This window comes from Bombus fervidus, chromosome 10 (assembly GCF_041682495.2).
Source record: "Bombus fervidus isolate BK054 chromosome 10, iyBomFerv1, whole genome shotgun sequence".
Lineage (NCBI taxonomy): Eukaryota > Metazoa > Arthropoda > Insecta > Hymenoptera > Apidae > Bombus > Bombus fervidus.
Genome location: NC_091526.1, coordinates 1004156 through 1026165, shown reverse-complemented (window position 1 = coordinate 1026165; position 22010 = coordinate 1004156). Strand labels below are relative to the sequence as shown.

General features: G+C 33.9%; 1 pseudogene; it reads right to left on the bottom strand.

The window, feature by feature from the left end:
• Positions 1–357: 357 nt before the first annotated feature.
• Positions 358–1496, bottom strand: LOC139991628 (regulator of microtubule dynamics protein 1-like; annotated as a pseudogene).
• Between the last annotated feature and the right edge of the window lie 20514 nt (positions 1497–22010).

Below are 22010 nucleotides of genomic sequence, written 5' to 3'. Positions count from 1 at the left end.
TACTTTATTAAACCGTGATATTTGTGACAATGTTACATTAACATTTTGATACTTTAATTCTGTTACAATATATTTCTTTAACTAATTTTTGCGAGAAAGGTAGTTTAATGACATATTGTATATACGAATTTTCTTCAACTGCTATTAACTATTTAAAATTTGCTACATGTTACATTTTGAAATAAAACATTTTATAAAATATACATGTATATAGTAATCTTAAATCTTAAATTAGATGTTGCGTATAAAAAGCTCATCACACATAAGTTGTACTGTACTTTATAGTAAATAAATTTTATACTTCTACTTAAAAGATAGATTCTAAATTTACTTTATCCCTTCAATTCCATATCCTATAATAATATCCATTTATCATATAATAGATCATAATTTCCGTCAAGTTTGTTAAAGTTTCTTTAACAACTTTTGTGCTTCCTGTTTAGCATCTCGATCATCTTCGTTCTTTGCAGGATATTCAAGGGCAATTTTTAAATATTTCATAGATAGCTCTTTCTGATTTAATTTTAAGTAGGTTTTGCCCAACATTAATAAATTTTGACTATAGAAATTGGGATCAATTTCCTCTGCGGTTTCAAAATATTTTAGAGCTTCCTCAAAAGATGAAGATGGTGGTTCTCCAAATATTACAGATGCAATTTTTCTTTGATACCATGTTAAATCAGCAACTTGATAGCACCAAGTACCAAGCATGTACATAAGAGGTGGTTCTTTTGCATTTAGTTCCATTGCTCTCTGCGATATTAAACATATTCGATACAATTGCTTGACATCGTATCAGGGAAAGAAATATTAATATATTATCATGAAATATACCAGCATATGTTTCTTAATATTATATGACTCTTTTATTTGTGCCTTCACTCCTTCATAAAGAGTCTTACAATTGCGAAGAATCGATGCCCATTTGTATGCAGCCCAATTATCCTCATTTATTTCAAGTGCTTTAAGTATTAAATCATAAGATTCGAAAATTCATTTCTTTCCATCTACTTCACTCACAGTCTTAGACAATTTATACATTGCTCTACACAAACGCCATATAATTTCAATATCACCGCTATCCTATACAAATGTTCAGTTTTGTTATCTACATTTATAAGTGATATACGCAATGTAATTACTTTATAATTTATTAGAAGGTTATGTATTTCCTCCTATTGTTCTCGCTCGTATAATTCATCGGCTTTTCCTATTAGAACTTCTTTTGTAGTTATCACTGCTTCTGCTCCATGATTCTGCTCAATGCTTCTTTCTGCTCCATGCCTCTGCTCCATGATTCTGCTCCATGCTTCTTTCTGCTCCATGCCTCTGCTCCATGATTCTGCTCCATGCTTCTTTCTGCTCCATACCTCTGCTCCATCCTTCAGGTCCATTCTTCTTTGTGGCCCATGCTTCGGCTTGCTCCATGCTTCCTTCTGGTCCATGCTTATGCTTGTTCCATGCTTCTTCTTGGACCATGCTTCTGCTTGCGCCATGCTTCGGTTTGCTCCATGATTCCGCTACTTGATTCGGCTGCATTCTTCTTTCTGCACCACGATTCTCCTCCATGCTTCTGCTCCATGCTTCTGCTCCATGTTTCTTTCTGGTCCATGCTTCTGCTCCATGGTTATACGTTTCAAGGTAATAGCATACAACGTTATACGTTATAAGGTAATAGTACACAACGTTATACGTTATAACGTAATGCTACATAACGTTATACGTTAGAAGGTTACAGTACATAACGTTATACGTTATAAGGTTACAGTATACAACGATATAAGTTATAAGGTAATAGCATATAACGTATAACGATATAAGGTAATAGTATATAACGTTATACGTTATAACGTAGTGCTACATACCGTTATACGTTCTACCGAAATAGTATACAACGTTATACGTTATAACGTAATGCTGAATAACGTTATATGTTATAAAGTAATATTATATAACGTTATACGTTATAAGGTAATAGCATATAACGTATAACGTTATAAGGTAACAATATATAACGTATAACGTTATAAGGTAATAGCATATAACGTTATACGTTATGAGGTAATAGCATATAACGTATAACGATATAAGGTAATAGTATATAACGTTATACGTTATAACGTAATGCTACATAACGTTATACGGTAGAAGGTTACAGTATATAACGTTATACGTTATAAGGGTACAGTATATAACGATATACGTTATAAGGTAATAGTATATAACGTATAACGATATAAGGTAATAGTATACAACGTTATACGTTATAAGGTAATAGTATATAACGTTATACGTTATAACGTAATGCTACATAACGTTATACGGTAGAAGGTTACAGTATATAACGTTATACGTTATAAGGGTACAGTATATAACGATATACGTTATAAGGTAATAGTATATAACGTATAACGTTATAAGGTAATAGCATATAACGTTATACGTTATGAGGTAATAGCATATAACGTATAACGATATAAGGTAATAGTATATAACGTTATACGTTATAACGTAATGCTACATAACGTTATACGTTAGAAGGTTACAGTATATAACGTTATACGTTATAAGGCTACAGTATACAACGATATACGTTATAAGGTAATAGCATATAACGTATAACGATATAAGGTAATAGTATGTAACGTTATACGTTATAACGTAAGGCTACTAAACGTTATATGTTATAAAGTAATATTATATAACGTTATACGTTATAACGTAGAGCTACATAACGTTATACGTTATAACGTAGAGCTACATAACGTTATACGTTATAACGTAATAGTACACAACGTTACACGTTATAACGTAATGCTACATAACGTTATACGTTAGAAGGTTACAGTATATAACGTTATACGTTATAAGGCTACAGTATACAACGATATACGTTATAAGGTAATAGCATATAACGTATAACGATATAAGGTAATAGTATGTTACGTTATACGTTATAACGTAGTGCTACATAACGTTATACGTTCTACCGAAGTAGTATACAACGTTATACGTTATAACGTAATGCTACATAATGTTATATGTTATAAAGTAATATTATATAACGTTATACGTTATAACGTAATGCTCCATAACGTTATACTTTATAAGGTAATGGTATATAATATTAGACGTTATAAGGTAACAGTATATAACGTATAACGATATAAGGTTATAGTATATAACGTTATACGTTAGAACGTAATGCTACATAACGCTATATGTTATATGGTAATAGTATATAACGTTATACGTTATAAGGTAATAGTGTATAACGCTATAGGTTAGAAGGTAATAGTATATAACGTTATACGTGATATCGTAGTGCTAGATAACTGTCACGTCCCGCGCTCCGCACGTGCTGTAACAAGAACAAGAAAACCACTCTATACAAAACGCGCGAATAAGGCACTACGAAACGAAAGGAAGGATTAACAAAATGAGGGCGACTAATAGATCCAACCAATAAACAAAATACATATACACACAACTCTAAATAAACCTACCAATAACCGACTTGGAATTTGAAAACCTATGGTTCAATATAATATAAACCCAACCAGTATAAAATAAAATAAATAGAACCAACTAATGGATTGAACGAGTCATGAACCAAACAAGTAAACCAGGAAATAAGAATAACTACAGAAATGGAAATGATTGAAACGCCAGGAATATATGTATATATAAATATATTTTAATCAATCAACGCTGCAACAACTCGGAGAGTTACATATAAGTATAAACATATATGCCAAACATGTAATAACCTAGTAAATATTAGAGACAGTACTTCCAATACTATGCAACGAATACAATATTATCAATTTATGAAATATATGTATATATGAAATCAAAAAACTAATAGTCTAACGAATACATAAAACATACAATGTTATACTATTAAAGAAATAAAGGTTACATTATCAGAAATATATATATGTGTGCGCATTCTACATTATTAAATCAAATCAATAATCTAAGATACATACTTAAAACTAGCCTACATTCCGATAAAGAGTTATAAAATAGGAACTACATTATGAAACACGCATGTCTATATATAAAAAATATATATATAAATAATCTATATTCTAAACTAAACCACTACTAATAATCTATAAAAGAAATAGAACACACAACGTAACACTTGGGACTAAGTAACAACTTGTCGATAGGCCAAACGTTCAAAATAATTAACACAGCAATGACTTGAAGATTTGCATACAGAAATTCTATCATCAAACACAAATATGTAAAAACACATTAAGCACACAATAATTTAGAAATAAAACCTTCAATACTATGTTGTCACAATACAAGATATGTATATATGAAATCAAATAATTGACACATAACCTCAAATACACAACATTACATTGCTAAAGAATCTAAATGAAAATCACACTGCCAGAAATATATACATATATACGTGCGCGTGTGTGTGTTCTATCTTATTAAATGAAGATAATATAAAATAAATAATTAACATTTCATTTGGTATAAATACTACACTGCCAGAAGAAATATGTATATATGCATATGTGTGTGTGTGTGTGTGTGTGTGTGTGTGTATGTGTGCGTTTTATATTATCGAACACTCTATAAAATAAACTACTCAAAACAATAAATAACGCTATCGAAGAATTACAAAACATTAGTCATATTAAAATCACACACAATATAAATATATATATGTATATTCACACGAACAATACTATTGTCACTTTAAAGTAATAACAATATTAATAAATAAATGTTCTAATTGCGGTAGAATAAGGAAAAACGAGCGACAGAAAATTACTTCGATATCAAACAAAACTAAAGATCCGCCACTATAACCTCACTGATGACATTTATGAGCGGCCATGTTAGATTTACACGCGCGCATCGGACACAATGACACGCGTTATGGCGACGGGAATATTAGGGATTAATGGAAATCAGGCGCAAGAAACAAATCATGAAAACACATTATTAACATTTTTCTTTAATAAATTCTATGCGCAACTACATTGTCAAATATAAATGTAAAAATATATATATATATATATAATTAATTAAAAAAGGGGGAAATATAAAATTAAATAAATACACACATATTTAACAAACATAAAAAAAAAGATAACCTTACACTATCGCATTTAAAATGTATATATATATATATATATATATATATATATATATTCAACACAAAAAAAACAAGATGCATCTAAAAAAAAAAAATAATATAATAATAAGGAACCCACGATTATCAAACAACGAACCAACGAAATTGAAGCAGCTACACCAAGTCAAAATCGATGCAAGGAGCTCCAGGACAAAGTTCGCTGAACTCACGCATACACCAATAACGCACAACGGGGAAATTCCCTTTCTCCCAGAAGCATGGTGACGAAGATGTGCCACCAAAACCTCTCCGGGAATTTCATTTGATGGGTCTTCTCGAGTCGCCCATGGGTTCTTCGGAATCCCTCTTTCGCTGGCGCTGAAACAACACGATACAGTTTAAATAGAACGAAACAGAACGAATCAAGCGGACTAAAAACAAGACAAAACACGCACCAGAGAAGTCTGGATAGGAACCCCTGATGGAAATGCCTCCGCAAACATTGTTCAAACGTCGATCACCGAAGCCTAGAGAAACAACAAGAAAAGGAAAAAGGATCAAAATCACGAAAACAACCATAATATGCAAATATCCATCTAAACCAAACTTACGCAAACTAACTCGAAGGAGGAGGCCCTTGTTGTGGGAGAGCAGCGGATCGCGCGTGTTGCCCGAGCAAACATCGAAATGATAATGATGCTGCAGCCGCCAGCCCTTGCACGCGCCGAAGAAACACAGGTAATTCCCACGGTACAAACGTGGAGTATTATAGTATGTACTTTATAATATATTTTTTAATATATATGTCTTAATATAAGTAATTCTTTCTAATTACTTTCATTTTGTAGTTCAAACGATCTAAGCCATTTTTGGAGGGCTATCACCAAATATATCTTTAAAGTTCTCGTCAGAAAGTGTGTACGTTTCTGTATCCAAAGTTACATTTATAAAATCCATAAGAGTATCGTTGATATCGACTTGCATGTCGTTATGTTTCTTGTCAGTTTCAAACCAGTTCATCACAGTGATACTGTCGCACTCTCTGCATCCTGGTAACCTATTCAGTTTTTCAAGTGCTTCATTTGTGTCTCTTTGTATTATTTCGGACTCGGTTCGCTTTCATCCTTCAAAAGCTTGTTCCACGCGTTTTTGAGTATTGGATTCTTGACTTTTGACCAAGCATTATGTACCATACTGCAATAATTGTCCATTTTTAAGTGGGTATAGATGTGTATTAGTTCTTCTTCTGAAACGCTGTTAGATGTTGGCATTAATGATTCCAGCAATTCGATTCGGAACATTCGCTTAAAGCATGCGATTATTCCATGATTCATTGGTTGTATGAGCGGTGCAATGTCACGTGAAAAATGCATGATATTAACAAATTCATCTTTTGTACTTATTATTCTGTTTGCCTGCTCCAAGTCAGCGTTATTTAACAACAACAGAGTTTTCTCTCTGCGTCCTTTTTCCTGTTGTCTTTGTATAACTGATTTTAAGAAACATTTATTGAACCATTCATTGAATATGTTACTGTCCATGATAGGCTTGGTGTTAGTTCTGTGCATAATTGACAGAACTCTTCCGGAAGTACACTGGGTAGATGGAGGATCCTGAATCGTGCAGATTGTTAGTACCGGCAGCTTGTGACATCCGGTAGCATTTGAACAGAGGAATGTAGTAAATTGGTCTTTGTGCTTCTCGCTTTCCGATGACTTCACTTTCTCAGAGAGCAAAGTTGATTGTGGTACTGCTTTCCACAGTAGTCCTGTGGTTTCGGCATTGTAAACGTTCTCCAATTTGTATCCCTCCTGTTGCATATGTTCATGAAATTCAACTTTAAAGATATCCACTGCGGCTTGTTTTAAATCTTTACCGATATCCGCCAGAGGCAAAATGTGACGTTGTCTAAATCTTGCCACCCAACGGAGAGTGGCTTTGAAAGTATTACTTTTTTTTAGGTGTTTATTAAGTTCCTTAGCTTTTTGATGTATCATTGTCCCTGTTAGTTTTATATCTTTTTCTGTACATTCTATGTACCACTGACTAAGTAGTTTGATTAAATCCTTCTGAATGTGTGGCCAATTTAAAACTATTTTGGTATTGCTACTAGCCTTTGAGGTGGCTTCAAAAAGTTTTACTGTCTCTTCTCGTTTTAATTTTATAGCGGACACCGTGGCATGTCTACTACGATACTTTTTTGCTATGTTTCTATGAGAGTCACCTCTGTTTATCGGCCGAATGATTTGATGTTTTTTCTCAACTGTCAACTGTGACCGTTTTCGTATTGGAGCCATTATTGTTAAGAACGTTTCGAATGTAAATACCGCACTGAATTGTTGTGACGAGATTTTACTTCAACAGTTACAATCGTCGACAATTTTGATAGGGGGAAACAAATACTATATGGATTATATATGTATATAGCTAGATACGTATATATGTATATGAGATACACTATGGAGAATTATACAACATTCTAATGTTTGAACGTTCGGATAATGTATGTATGTGATGTATAATCGAGATTATATTGTATATCAAAATAACATTCGACTAATAAAATAATATTCGACCAAGAGTTGATAGAAGCAAGTAGCATGAAAATGGGAATTTATTATGAGTCGAGCGAGAATAGTTTTTTTTTTTTTTTTGCAAATAGTTTATAAATAAATGGCTTTGTGTAATTGAATTTAAATTTCTTTCCATCTTATAAGCGGTAATCTTTTTAAGAAGCCTAACAATTCATTGTTTTAGAGAATATTGTAACGTTTGTTTTCATGGTTTTATTGCTCGAATATTTTTATGTAATTTTGTAAAATGAAAAAGTAATGATTGTAACTACAGAGATAAATGAGTCAAAAATGAATTGTAATCTTGGACAGCGGTGAATTATGGAACTACGTATATCATCGTGCTTTATTGTTAATATCGAGTAATTTGAAAACAGTGTCACTGTTTTATTCCGGAAATAATTCAACGTTGATTATATCTATAAAATTTGAATTCGTCGAAACAAAGAATTTCATACTTTCCACATAATGATTACTACTAGTGTTAGTTTGACGTTTACAGACGTTGATCATTTTAGACGTTTTGATCTAGTTTTTCCTCGTAGCGGATAATTCCTTCTTTGTAATTTTCACATATATAATTTAAATATACAGGATCTTTATACAGATACTAGCCAGCTTTTTTTCTCATATATGATAAACATGTGAGAAAAATGAAAGGATACACAATTTTACCCTTTCTTATAATCAACGTAACAACGTACACCATCGATCGGAAGTACTAGTACTTGAACCCTAATGTCCTGGTTCTAAGACATCTGATGATATTTAACCGTTTGAATCCCAGGGGTCTTTGAAAAAACAGGATCGACAAATCCCGAACAGAGCGATAGCGCTTGTCTTTATTGATTGCGAAGAGAAACTAGCGACGCATATTTGTTATTTTTATGAAATTTTTATTAGTTTATAAATATTTCAAGTTTTTTTCAATAAAAAATAATTAAGAATATAACAACAAAATTCAAAATACCGTCAGACGTTTGTAGCGTTGAAATGTACTGGGGCTTTTCGACATAAAATCTAAACAGCGCGATCGCGCTGGTTGGGACACAAACGGTTAATAAAAATTGAATGTTCTTCGCTGCTTTTAGTTTCTAAATTTTTTATTGTAAATGAGTTGTTTCAGTCGCGTCATACGTGTCTTGTAATGTAAAGTACTTATTAAAGTAAACATCATTAGAGTTTTTCAATAAATGTAACTCATTGGCGTTGTAATACAATTATAATCTGTGGTATATGTTAATTTTTTAGTTTGCAGTCTTGAAAGTCACTTCTCTAATTCATAAGTTCAAATCCGTTTATTTGAAACTTAAACACGTTGTTTAGGAAATTGTTCACTGCTTCGTAATTATAAGATGGGAACTTATTTACTTGAAAATGTACGCATTTATTTATATCTTGAATAATAGACAGTAATAGTCGTATTGAACATGCTCCTTAAGCCTGATGAATAAGAGATACTAGTAAATGTAAAATTATACGCAATATTTAAACACATTTCTTTTATTACCAATCTTGTATAATCTTGAGATCTTAAAAGAAATTATCTATATTGCACATGATTAAAATTATATTAATGTATGAAACAGTAATGTATAGTACAAAAAAAAAAAAAAAATATGTCACATTCTGTTTAAGAAATTAGAAATCATCATTTTTCGGAAAATATTGTAAGCATGAAAAATTAAAATATATATTATTATGTTGATTGCAAAATGTGGTAAAAAGGTTCCCACGTTAATTTTTTTTTTCGTATACTTAGTATTTGGGGTAGAAACATTGATCAGTAACTGTGTGAGCACCCTGCGTAAATTGCCTAAATACTAAGTACACTTTGACTTTAGCTATTTTCAACACTTCTCAACGAATGTTTACAAGATGAACTGAGAATATTTGCATCTCATGCTACTATAAATTATTAACATCGTTACAAGTTGAAAAGCATTTACATTCTGTCAAAAATGTTCGTAGAATTACATCAGCAAATCGTGGGATCAGCAATTCTAGCATCAAGTTTTCGCGTTTTTAAATCATTTTTTGGAATTGGATGTGCACTTTATAAAGTAATACTAAGCTCTTCGGCGATTATTCAGACAGTGATTCGCCAATTTGAAAAAAGATCACTAGCCGCTTTCGAGACGTGTGACGACTGAAAGAAAAATAGGTATGCTAAAGATTTATTAAAGGCTTATTATTAAAAGCTTATGCTTTTCCATAAGCGTCGAACGACTTATCGTAGGCTCGCGAAATTTAATCTGCTTATAGATAAAACTATAAACTGTATTTCTTCCCCTACCAGATCGCTGCAACGTTGTTGAGATGACAGTAAAAAATCATTCTGCGAACTTTCTCAACAGGGAAGCATAGTATGTATTAACACGTTCGTCGCCCAGCGTGATTCGGCTAAGTTGCCTGCGGGGCCCAAATCCGACCGCCGGTACGCAGAACGTAAATAGAGCGACAAGCAGGAATTCATCGTTTATCGCCTTCGATTCATTGTTTATCGCCTTCGATTCATTGTTTATCCCCTTCGATTCATTGTTTATCGCCTTAGATTTATTATAAAGAAAAGATTATTTATTTCTGAAATGGAGAAAGCGATAAGCTATCCAGCTAGAGTATTCCAAGGGATCTCATGGCAGATATCTCGGATCTTTCATTTAGTCGAGAAGCATACTTGTGAGACGTACATCAGTGATTTTTTCATCTTCAAAATGTTCGGTAAACAGCGTGAAAATATATTTGAAAGTGAGGAAAGTAGTGATAACGGAGTCTCACTATTTTTCGAAGTGCCCAAAATCACCCCAAATGTGTTTGGAATGTTTTAACGAATACCATACGATATAGGATACAGTAATATATTATTCAGAATATAAATTAATAAAAAGTATGGTATAATGTGTTTTTAATATTTTTATGTTGTATATCCTATATATAATATCGTATATTTAATTAATTAACTCGAACAAGAAGAGCGTCACCATCATTTGGTGACGGGGCCCCGACGGTAGTATACCCGTCGCATAGATATGTGCGACGTGGCGACGAACGTGTTAACAGCTTGTCTTTTTCGACAGAAAATAAGCAATACTAAAGTTGCCATCATTAAATACAGATATCTTGAAAATAAAAATGTATAATAACCCCGATGTTGTTCTCTACTTTATTCAAACGCACATGTCGTTTGACACTTTACAAGGCCATTACTTAGGAGAATTCTATTTAGGAAACTCAATTTAGTGCCGTTCTGTGCTATCGATCAGTTGTCATAAATCACCAATTTAGGACAATAGGAACCCCCCATGTGCCGCTGGCTACGAAATCATGAATGACGCATGTGCGTTTGCCCGATCGCTACTCAAATCCAGTGTGTTAAGAAAATTATATACACTGCTATATGCACAAGTATGCGGATACTCGCAGCAACTCAAACAAAACGTTTATATAATTATTATATTTTAAAGATTATAATGGAAATATGTTTCTCTAGTGTTAACTCTTTAATTCTCGTCGTAACTGCTATTAAATGTACTGCCAAATTGAAACTGGAACGAGGAAAATAGACTTGTGTCAAGCAAGTCCCATATTTATTATTAATAAATAACTAACACTTGATAAAATCTATATATAAATTTGTAGAATGTAATTGAATAAATGCATATTGCAATCATTCTAAACTCTCAATATTGCACAGATATATATGCTTACAGTGACTAAACTTAACATGGAAGTAATTTTCATTCATCTTCAATTGTGTTTTGCTTTTTATTTACACTAATGAATATCAACTATTGTTTTGGAGAATACCGACTAATCGCAGATGGTAATTAGTAAGAGCGTTCAATAAACCTAAGGATTGCTTTAAGGACCATCCATAAACCGAAAATATTTATATAAATAGAGATTAAGCTAAGAAGATTTGGTTTATGGTGGTTCCTTGGGATTATTGCAGGTCAGCGCAACGAGGTGTAGGCCTTGGCGGCCAGACCGCAACACTAAGGAATATCAACTATTGTTCTGGACGATATCGAATAATCGCAGATGGTTAACCGAGATAAGATCAGAGGCGAATGTTATATTCTAAAGCTTCATTTTAAATATATTTTATCTACCTGCAATAATTTGAATGTGTTCTAATACCAATGCAAGCTTGTGTATATTCACGAGCAATTTTGATAATTCCTAGCTTCGAAACCAAATTTGTGTAAAGCAGTAAAATTTAGTTACTATTCCACATAAAAAATTAACATTGACGAAGCAATTTTTTTTTACTGAAAATTTTTTATTGTCTCGACTTGAGGGATGCATAAATTGTATAAATGAAATTCATCTACAGTAAGATAGAATCTAAATCTGTGGACGGCAGTAACTTTGGTCGCAAAAAAGGGGATTTTAGACAATTTATTTCTAGGGATTATAACGGTTCGTCGGATTTATTGTGGGTCCGGGTAAGTATGTTTGCACATTTCGTTATTACTTGGTCCAAAGTTTAATGTTTGGGTTACAGGAAATAGCACGTACTATGTGTCATAAGCTGTTAGAAAGCCATTAGGAAAATTTTAGTGGGCTCTAGGAAGAAAGTGAAAGGGTTAACACCCTGAGTGGAGTTAAACATCCCGATGACTCATGTAACCTTTGGAACTGCAACTAACTGTAAAATGTCAGGTATACCTGACCATTTGGGGTCCTTCATAATTCTAAAATGCATGATGGTGGGGGTAATACCGAAAACCTTGGTATAAAAGGACGGTTTCGGTAGACAGAATGGTCAGTTACCAATAAGTTGCGACCAGTTGCAGTTGTCAGTCTTCCCTCGGTGGTTGTCGAGTTGTGAGTTGTTGGTCATGAGTTTCAATCATTATAAATAAATCTATATAACAAATAAAGTCTCATAAAATTCTGAGACCTCGTGCTCGTGTTAACTAATTTAACTATTCGTGTAGTAATTGTGCAAGTGAATTGATATCAAGTCGATATCACGACGAGCGAAGGATCAAACGCGGATAGTACCATCGTAGATATCGAAGAACAGTGTATTGTTAACGATGTGCCTGAACGAATCGAAACAGTGAAAGTTGCGGAGTTCAAAGATAAACTCCAGAAACGAAGATAAAAAACAGTTGGTAAGAAGAAAGAACTGCAAAAGCGTGTAAGAGCTTTCATTGCCTTGGAAATCGAGCATGGACGAAGAAGACGAAGAGGCAAAAGATGAAGGACGAAGAGCGCAACGTGTTTGAAACACACGTGAGAGTCGACAATAGGAGCGCTCTCGTCTTAATATTCAGAGCTGGTAACAACGTCAATGTGCAAAGCTGGTTTCTAGAAATTGAGGAAACGTGCGACCTTTGTGGCTGGATTGACGCGTAACGGAGTAATGCACGTGAAGAGATTTTTACGCGTTCGGCAAAATTGTTCGTCGACTATCAAATGTGCTTTAAAAGTTACAAAATAACGAAGGAAATATTGAGTACCGAGTTTCCACAAAAAGTAGACGCGCACAAGGTGCATAAGGGATTGTCGTATCGAACCAAGGACACCGAGACATACCAATAGTACGTCTAGAAAATATTCGGCATACCTAAGCAAGTGCATATGGACGAAATTCGTGACCGACAAAATAATACTGTATGGCGCCAATGATATTCGCAAATTGAAAGAGAAGTTCGCCCTGTGTGAGGCCATGATATAAAACGCAAAGAGGAAAAGCAAGCGGGTTGAAGAAAAATCCGAGAGGACGAGTCGCGACAGAGCTGCGTAGAAACCAGTGCAACGGTGTTTTCTGTGCGAAAACAAAGATCATCTAAGTACGAAATGTCCAACAAAAGGCAAAGGTGCTAGATGTTTCAAATTTCAAGAGTGCGGGCACATCGCATTGCAGTTTAACAATGTAAGTATATCCTCTGAGGAGGCGTCTAGTGTGTCGCAATTATTACTTACTTATTCTTTTTAATTTTAATTTTAATTATTATTATTATAGTAGAGACGTTAACTCTTCGTCAACCGCGCGCGCGCGCGCGCGTAGTATCAAAAAGTAATGTTCACTAGTTAAAAATCAAAGAAGTCTAACAATTATTTAAGTGGTCAATTATATTTTGCGGTTATGATTTTATTTAACGATTTCTCATATTGATTATACAAAAAACAAATTAAAGGTATTAGGTTGTCCGAAAAGTTTCTTTCGTTTCATAAGGTGATAATAGATGAACAACAATTTCTATTTTATATTATTTTATTGAATTAGGTATGATCCATTCCGTCATATTTCTATTATTATGTTCGTGCATAACTCTAATATAAAATAAAGAAATTAATATAAAACAAATAACACTGCGCATCTATTATTTCCTTATAAAATGAAAGAAACATTTCGGATAATCTAATATATATTAAATGTTTATTATATTTAGTTTTTATATTCAGTTTTTTATATTTGAAACTTTATTTAGTCATAAACGATAGTGTAACTTTTTAATTAATTTTAATATCACTAAATTGGTTATTTTATTATATACTGTACTTTATAAAAATAGAAATAGTAGTATAATTAATTGGGAATAATTTCAGGTAAACAATAATTCATAATATGAACAAGAAAAGAGAAAAAGCGTTGCTAAACTGAAAAGATGCGACGCTGGAACGTTGAAGAGTTCCTTAGTATCTTCGAGCGAAAATTTCGAAGATGAACGAACGTCCTTGATCATACCCGTGAGCAGCGAACTTTCGAAGATGCCGAACAAAAGGTCGGAAGAGACACTGCTACCATTGCAAGCAGTGGAGCTTCAGAATTTACAAAAGTCGAGGATACTGTTAAAGTCTCGAAAGCACATCGACTCCAGCTCATTGAGTTTGTTGGATAAAGCTGAATCTCCGTGCAAGGATAGTCCACTAGTGACGAAAATCTAAGTGACACGAGCCGAAGTGAACCGAAAGATTTCGAGGTTGTCCACTGTACGAGCAAAATGAAAAAAATCCGAACAGACAACTGAAACCGATCACGCAGCGTCAATTTCAACAACACCAGCGAGCACCATGGTATGTCGGGGGTTAAAGACTATAAAATTGTTCGTGAGGAAATCCGAGAACCTGTAGGCGAAATATAGATAGACGTAGGCGTTGAGGTCAGAAGAAGGTTATATAGATTTTTAAAAATAAGATTATATTTTTCCATGCATTGATCGAAGTAGTTTGTCATTCCTTCTAAAGAAATATTAGTCTGTTATGTCGAAAAACTATTACCTTCTTTTAAGGAGGAGTAAATATTTTAGAGACGTGTGTTAACGAGTACAAACTTTGTTGTGTTTAATGATTTAGTTTAACGCTACTGCACATTCAATAGCGTATATTCAGTAATTCGTAAATCTTAGGAAATACTAGTAATTACAATTAGTTTTCTCTTCGTTTAATAAGATAAATTATAAAGAATACGAGAAAGAAAAGAGGAAACAAGAAGCCAGTCTGTTTATACGTATTTGTTTCTATATCATATATTATATAGTAATTATATAAATCTAAATTTAATTTCAATTCAAGTTTTGCATAGATTATTCACGTATCTAGCGGCTTTGCTAACTGATAAATATTCGGTGATATACAGAATGGGATACAAATGGCAACATCTAAATATCTTCGTTTTTAATGATTGTATGAAAAAAAAACTACACAGTAGTTGAAGTTGAAGTTTTCTGAAAGTCTTCTTTTAAATAAGATTTCAAGGTCATCATTATTTTTTTGTGGGACCATATATTTGATAATACATTAATCTATCCATCTCGATATTCTCTATAAAGATTTAGTTTAACAGTTACTTTAACTCTAATTTCTCAAATTGGAGGTATAAAAGGCAAGGAGGACGTAAATACAAGGAGACCGTTTCGCATCTTTCCTTGTTTTCCATATATTGTTGAATCTTGTTTATCGTAATTCATGATAATAAATATCAGGATAGTAGGAAAAGAGCTTTCCGTATACTAGTGTCATATATTTCAAATCAAATAGTACAAACGAACAATTGGATGCTACATAAAATCTTACGCGTTCCATAGCTTTCTTGTCACATATTATATTTCTTAATATATTTTTTAATATATATGTCTTCATATAAATAGTTTCTCCGAGTTAATTTCATTTTGTAGTTCAAACCATCTAAGTCTTTTCTTGAGAGCTTCTGTAAAGTATATCTTCAAAGTAAATCTTCGTCAGTAAATTCGCCCGTTCCTTAGCCAGGGTTTCATTTATAAAATCTTGAAGAATATCGTTGATATCTACTTGTATGTCGTTATTATGTATTTTATCAATTTGAAACCAATTCATCATAGCGACTCTGTCGCATCCTCCGCATACTGATAATCTATTCAGGGTTGCAAGTTCTTCATCTATGTCCTTTTTTATTATTTCGAAGTCTTCCGAACTTTGTTCGCTTTCATGCTTCAAACGCATGTCCCACTCATTTTTCAGTATTACATTACTGACACTTGACGCATCATATACCATGCGACAACAATCGCTCATGTTTAATTCGTAATGGTTATCTATCAGTTCTTTCTCTGTACTGCAGTTAGATAATGAGATTAATGTTTCCAGGAATTCTTTTCGGTACATTCGCTTGAAACATGTGATTATTCCATGATCCATTGGTTGTATGAGCGGTGCAACGTCAAATAGAAAGTACCTGATTTTAACAAATTCATCTTTTGTACTTATTATCCTGCTATTGTGATGCGCGTCAGAGTTATCTACCAACGACAGAGTCTTCTCTCTGTGTCCGTTTTTAGTTATCTTTCTTTAACTGGTTTTAAGAAATATGGATCGAACCATTCATGGAACATGCAACTGTCCATCAAAGGTTTGATGCTAGCTTTGTAGATGGTTGACAGATCGTTTATATTGAAAGTGTCGAAGTATGTAGCTTTTATAACTGTGCCGATTATTAGTATCGGCAACTTGTGACATTCGGTAATATTTGCACAAAGAAATATGGTAATTTGATCCTTGCGTATTTTTTGCTTTGCTGTCGATATCTCGCTGTGAAAGATCAAAGTTTTTTCTGGTACTGCTCTTCACATTAGTTTTGTGTTATCGGCATTGTAAACTTTCTCCGATGTGATCTCTTCGTTTTGCAGAAGTTTGTTAAAATCAGCTTTAAAGAAATCCTCTGTAGCTTTATTGCGTTTCGAAAATCTTTATTGATATTCTCTTCAAGCGGATGTCAATGAATATTTTCGGAATCCAAGTAAGGCTACAGAGGATATTATCAAAGCTGATTTCGGCAATTAACCTATCGACATTTCTTATATGTTGATTCCTGCCGTGTCCGGTCAAAATGATCTTTTTTTAAGTAATAATTTAGTAGTAGTTTAGTAATAATTTTTATGATTTAACTTAGATAACGTTACTTTATAAGAAAAAAAAAATATATATATATATATATATATATATATATATAAAATGATAAACTTTCAGAAAATTTACTTTTATTTCATTTCAACTATAGACTTAAATAAAATTACACTTTTATTTATATAGAGATCGGTCCCATACTGTAGATACCATTACAAATTTGTTGGTTCGTAAACGTTGGCTTCTTCCTCTCTTCTTATCAAATCGTATAAAACTCGTAATTTTAGCAAAGTCATGATTGTGGAATAGGTTATGGTTTATGACAAGATTACTTGTGATAGCCTTTTCTTTGTACTGATTGCATTTATTACAAGAGTAAATAAAATATTTTATCGAGCGGCCAAATCAACCGCCCGCGGTAGGCAAGACAGACTACAAATATTTCTTAGAAGGAAAAAAAAAAGAGCGAATTAGAAATAAATATCGACGAATATATTGTATGCATGTTTTATGAAAAGTCATAGGTTAGGAAGCGATATGATAAATAAGGTTATTAATTGAATAAGGTTAATTAAATAAGGATAGTTAGATAATGTTAATTGAATAAAAATAATTAAATAAGGATAATTAAATAATGTTAATTAAACAAGGTTAATTAAATAAGGATATTAATTGAATAAGGTTAATTAAATAAGGATAATTAAATAATGTTAATTAAATAAGGATAATTGAGGTTACGTTTATATAAGATTAGATTTGAGTAGATTAAATTTAATTATAATATTTTAATTTAGTACAATACATTAAGTAGGTTAGATTTGAAAAAAGATCAATTTGACCAGCAGTGGTAGGTTTAGTATTTAGAAAACTTCTGCAAGACGATGGGAACACATTGGAGGATGTTGACATTGCCGATAATACAAGACTAATGTTGAAAAATCAGTGCCAGAAAAAGCTATGATCTTTCGCAGTGAGAAATCGACAGCAAAGCAAGAAACACGCAAGGATCAAGTTACCACATTTCTTTGTGAAAATGTTACCGAATGCCACAAGTTGTCGGTACTAATAATCGGCACAGTTATAAAAGTTCCATATTTCGATACTTTCAATATAAACGATCTGTCAACCATCTACAAAGCTAGCATCAAGCCTTTGATGAACAGTAACATGTTCAATGAATGGTTCGATCCATATTTCTTAAAATCAGTTAAATGAAGACAACTGAAGACGCGTACAGAGAAAAGATTCCGATGTTGGTGGATAACTTTGATGCATATTACGATAGCGGGATCATAAATGCGAAAGATGAATTTGTTCAACTCACGAACTTTCCATTTGATGCTGCACCGCTCATACAATCAATGGATCGTGGAATAATCGCATGTTTCAAGCGAATGTACTGAGAAGAATTGCTGGAAACATTAATCCCATTTACTAACTGCAATACTGAAGACAATGAATGAATGGTTCGAAAAATGTTTCTTAAAATCAGTTAATACAGTGCGAGTATTATACAACGTTCAGGTAACAAAACGTTCGGATAATGTATGTATGTATGTATGTATGTGTATATGTGTGTATATAATCCAAGTTCTATTGTATATTAAAATAACAAGCAATATTCGACCAAGGGTATGGAAGCAAGCAGCATGAAAGTTAGAATTTACTATGAGATTATTGTAAGAATAATAAGAATAATTTTATTTGCAAATAGTTTACAAATAAATGGTTTTTATGGATTATATTATACTTCTCATATAAAATGATTCATACTAGTGCTGTTTGATTCATTTTAAACTTATAATTTAATAGTTGATCTGACGATTTTCATTAATAAAGAATGTAGGAGGCGATTAATAACTCATTTACGTAAAACTTTTGTACATTGATCCCTCTAATTGTATGTACTGTCCATATAACAAATGTGTGAGTGGCATAATTTAACAATTAGTCGCTGTTATGATATAAAGATTATTGTATATGTATAAATGTATCGGTGATTATGAAAGTAGCTTAAGTCACGTCTTTTTTGTTTCGAGATAGTTAAAGCTTGAACGCATGATGTGAATCATGTTTAATGATACGTTTCGATTACTGTTACTTTGCAAAGATGGTTTCAAGTTATTGTGATTTAAATAGACATGACGCAAAATAAATGATAAGCTCCTTTCTTTTTTTAGATTCTCCACTTAGATTATTTTCATAATCATCGACACAAATATGCACGTACTGATCTATTTGTCAACATTATCTTACATCGTCAACGTATGATCAAATTTAATTGTATGTTCGTGCTGTAGAAATCTGTACTAACTGTATTTATTAAATTAATATCTTTGTACTTGACATATGTTTTGTTCAAAACTTTAGCTACATGTATTTTAGAGGTGAACAAAAGAAAATAAATGGAAAGTTTATTATATACTACAAATTTTGTGTATTCAATTTACCTTTTTTTTTTTTTTTTTTTTTTTTTTTTTATCGTGGGGAAATCCTCATGGACACTCGGCGCTGCGTAGCAACGACCGTGTAGTGTCGGACTCCTACCGACTAAAACCCCACGGTGGTCATCCCGACGTTCAGAGGTGCACCCGGGGTCTCTTGCGAATCACTACCGAGTGCAACCTCGTCGTCTATCTCCCTGCCATTGTAGTTGTCTAGGGAGGCGTCCCGGCTTGAGTTGGGAAGCTAGGGGGGCGACCACTCCCCCTAGCGCCACGCCCCTGCGTCGTGCGGAGCCTCTGCGATGTTGGTGCGACGATCTACTGGGATCGGCTCTTCTCTCCCGGTCTCTTTCTGCCCTCTCCTTTTTCTGTATGACCTCCTCGCAGTAGGTGCGGACAGCATTAAACTCCTGGGGCCCACGGAGCATGGCCTCGACGACCGCTTCCGGGGCTAACCTCTCGGCGATGTCGAGCTGCAGGACGCGACGTGGTTCCGTCCACGCTGGACAAAACTCCAGCACGTGCTGCGCCGTGTCCTCCTCTTCCCCGCAGTGGTGACAGGTGGACGTCACCTCCCGCCCGATCTTCAGCAGGTACTCACCGAAGACCCCGTGTCCGGCGAGCATCTGTGTCGTCCTGAAGGTGAGCGGAAGCCCGCCTTGATCTCTCCAAGCCTCCCAATTGGGAAGCACGGCGCGGACGGCTCGGTGTGGCCGCCTGGCGTCCTCCTCCATCAGCTGGGAGCGCCACCGCTCCCAGATCTCCAGCTTTGCCTCTTCCCGGACGTTCGAGGCCGAGAGGCCGCCCAGCGACAGCGCCACCGTCGAAGGCGGTGCCCTCAGGTGTTCATGCACCCGACAGAGCTCGAGGGCCCGCAGCTCGAACGGGGGGGAACGCCGCCAGCACTGTCGCCGACTCGTAGGATATTGTTCGATATCCTCTGGCTATTCGGATAGCGATCGTCCTTTGCAGTCTCCTCACCAGGGTACGACTGCGACGGTTGGCCATCAGATCTTGGGCCCACACCGGTGCCCCATAGAGGACCCGGGACCGGATCACTCCCTCGTAGAGTCGGCGGACTCCCGACGTGTATTCAATTTACCTAAGAAATTAGAAATGCATTTTGGTACAAAATTATTTATATTTACATATCAGTATAATTTTTTCCCCTAAATATAAATTTGCAGTAAATATCTTGCAACTGTTACGTATATTTTCAGATTGGGTTCAAATTTTGCAAAATATAGTCTTGGTAATCGTGTCTCGTTATAGTGGCAGCGAAATAGCAAAATTTTAAAATACGTACAATCTTCAGATAAAAGCTTTTTTATAACAGGAATACGAATACTTTTGCAAGTCACTGTATATGTACAGCAGGTGCGACAGATAGGCAAATACTTATATATACACAGAAATAAAAATTAATGAAAAAATTCATGATATAGCAATAATATTTTCCCAAGATAGAAATATGTGCATACTATCATTAACTAATATTAATGTTAATATTATCTCCTCAGATTTCATTTTTATCCAATAACATCTTGTAATCTATTTGGTATATTTTTCATTGAAAAAGAAATACATTGTTTTCTGTTCTCTTTTTAAAGATTCCTTGAGATATTATTTTAATGATGTACGATATTGGTGCATCTATTTTCCAAGTTCCTATCATACGTGTTCATTTATGTGATTGTGAAATACTAGCTGTTGTTTGGTAAGTCTGCATGTAGACGTCATTGACGCATTATACGTTACCTTGTACATTGGATCATGACCTTATTGGGAATAAAATGCGTTTCGAAATCCTAATATGTCAGCACTTTTTTTTGTACAAATTGTTCTTTATAATACAGTAGAACGTTTATAGAACGGTTATACGGACTAATTGAAGGACAAGAGTACGGATAAGAATTTTCGAACTTTCGGATAACAAAATAGACACTTTGCTGATGTTTATCTTTATATTTGTATTTCAAGGAAGAACATGGAATTAAAAAAATACGGAATGCAACTAACGAAACTAAATATTTGACTAAAGATTTATTGATTTCGAATCCTTTTAGCTACGTAATCGCTCAACTTCCCTTGCAGATTTAATTCGATAAAATTACATTTCTTTTGTACCTCGTATTATCCGAACCCCACACCTAAAGCCTAAAATACTTCAAAATGTTGGGAATGTCATCATTGCTGTTATATTCGTGTTCCAATTCATTATTCCAAGCACACATAACAATGGTACCATAGTCAATTATTGAAGAAGTTTCATCACATTGTAACCGTTCTATCACGTCGCGTCGACATTATCACAATCACTGAATCCTGGTATTGTACTCAATGCAGAAGGAGCTTCTTTTATATCTTTCGTAATATTATCTTCCATTTCTTCTTTATGGTGTCTTCAGCGTAGTTTACTAGCTTTTTTCGTGTTCTTTTTAGCGTCGTACATTTAACACCCAAACAAGTTTACGTCGCCGTATGACAGCAATCCTTTAAAAATTGCTTGCAAAGCTGTATGACCCTTCCGTCGGTATTATCGTTGGT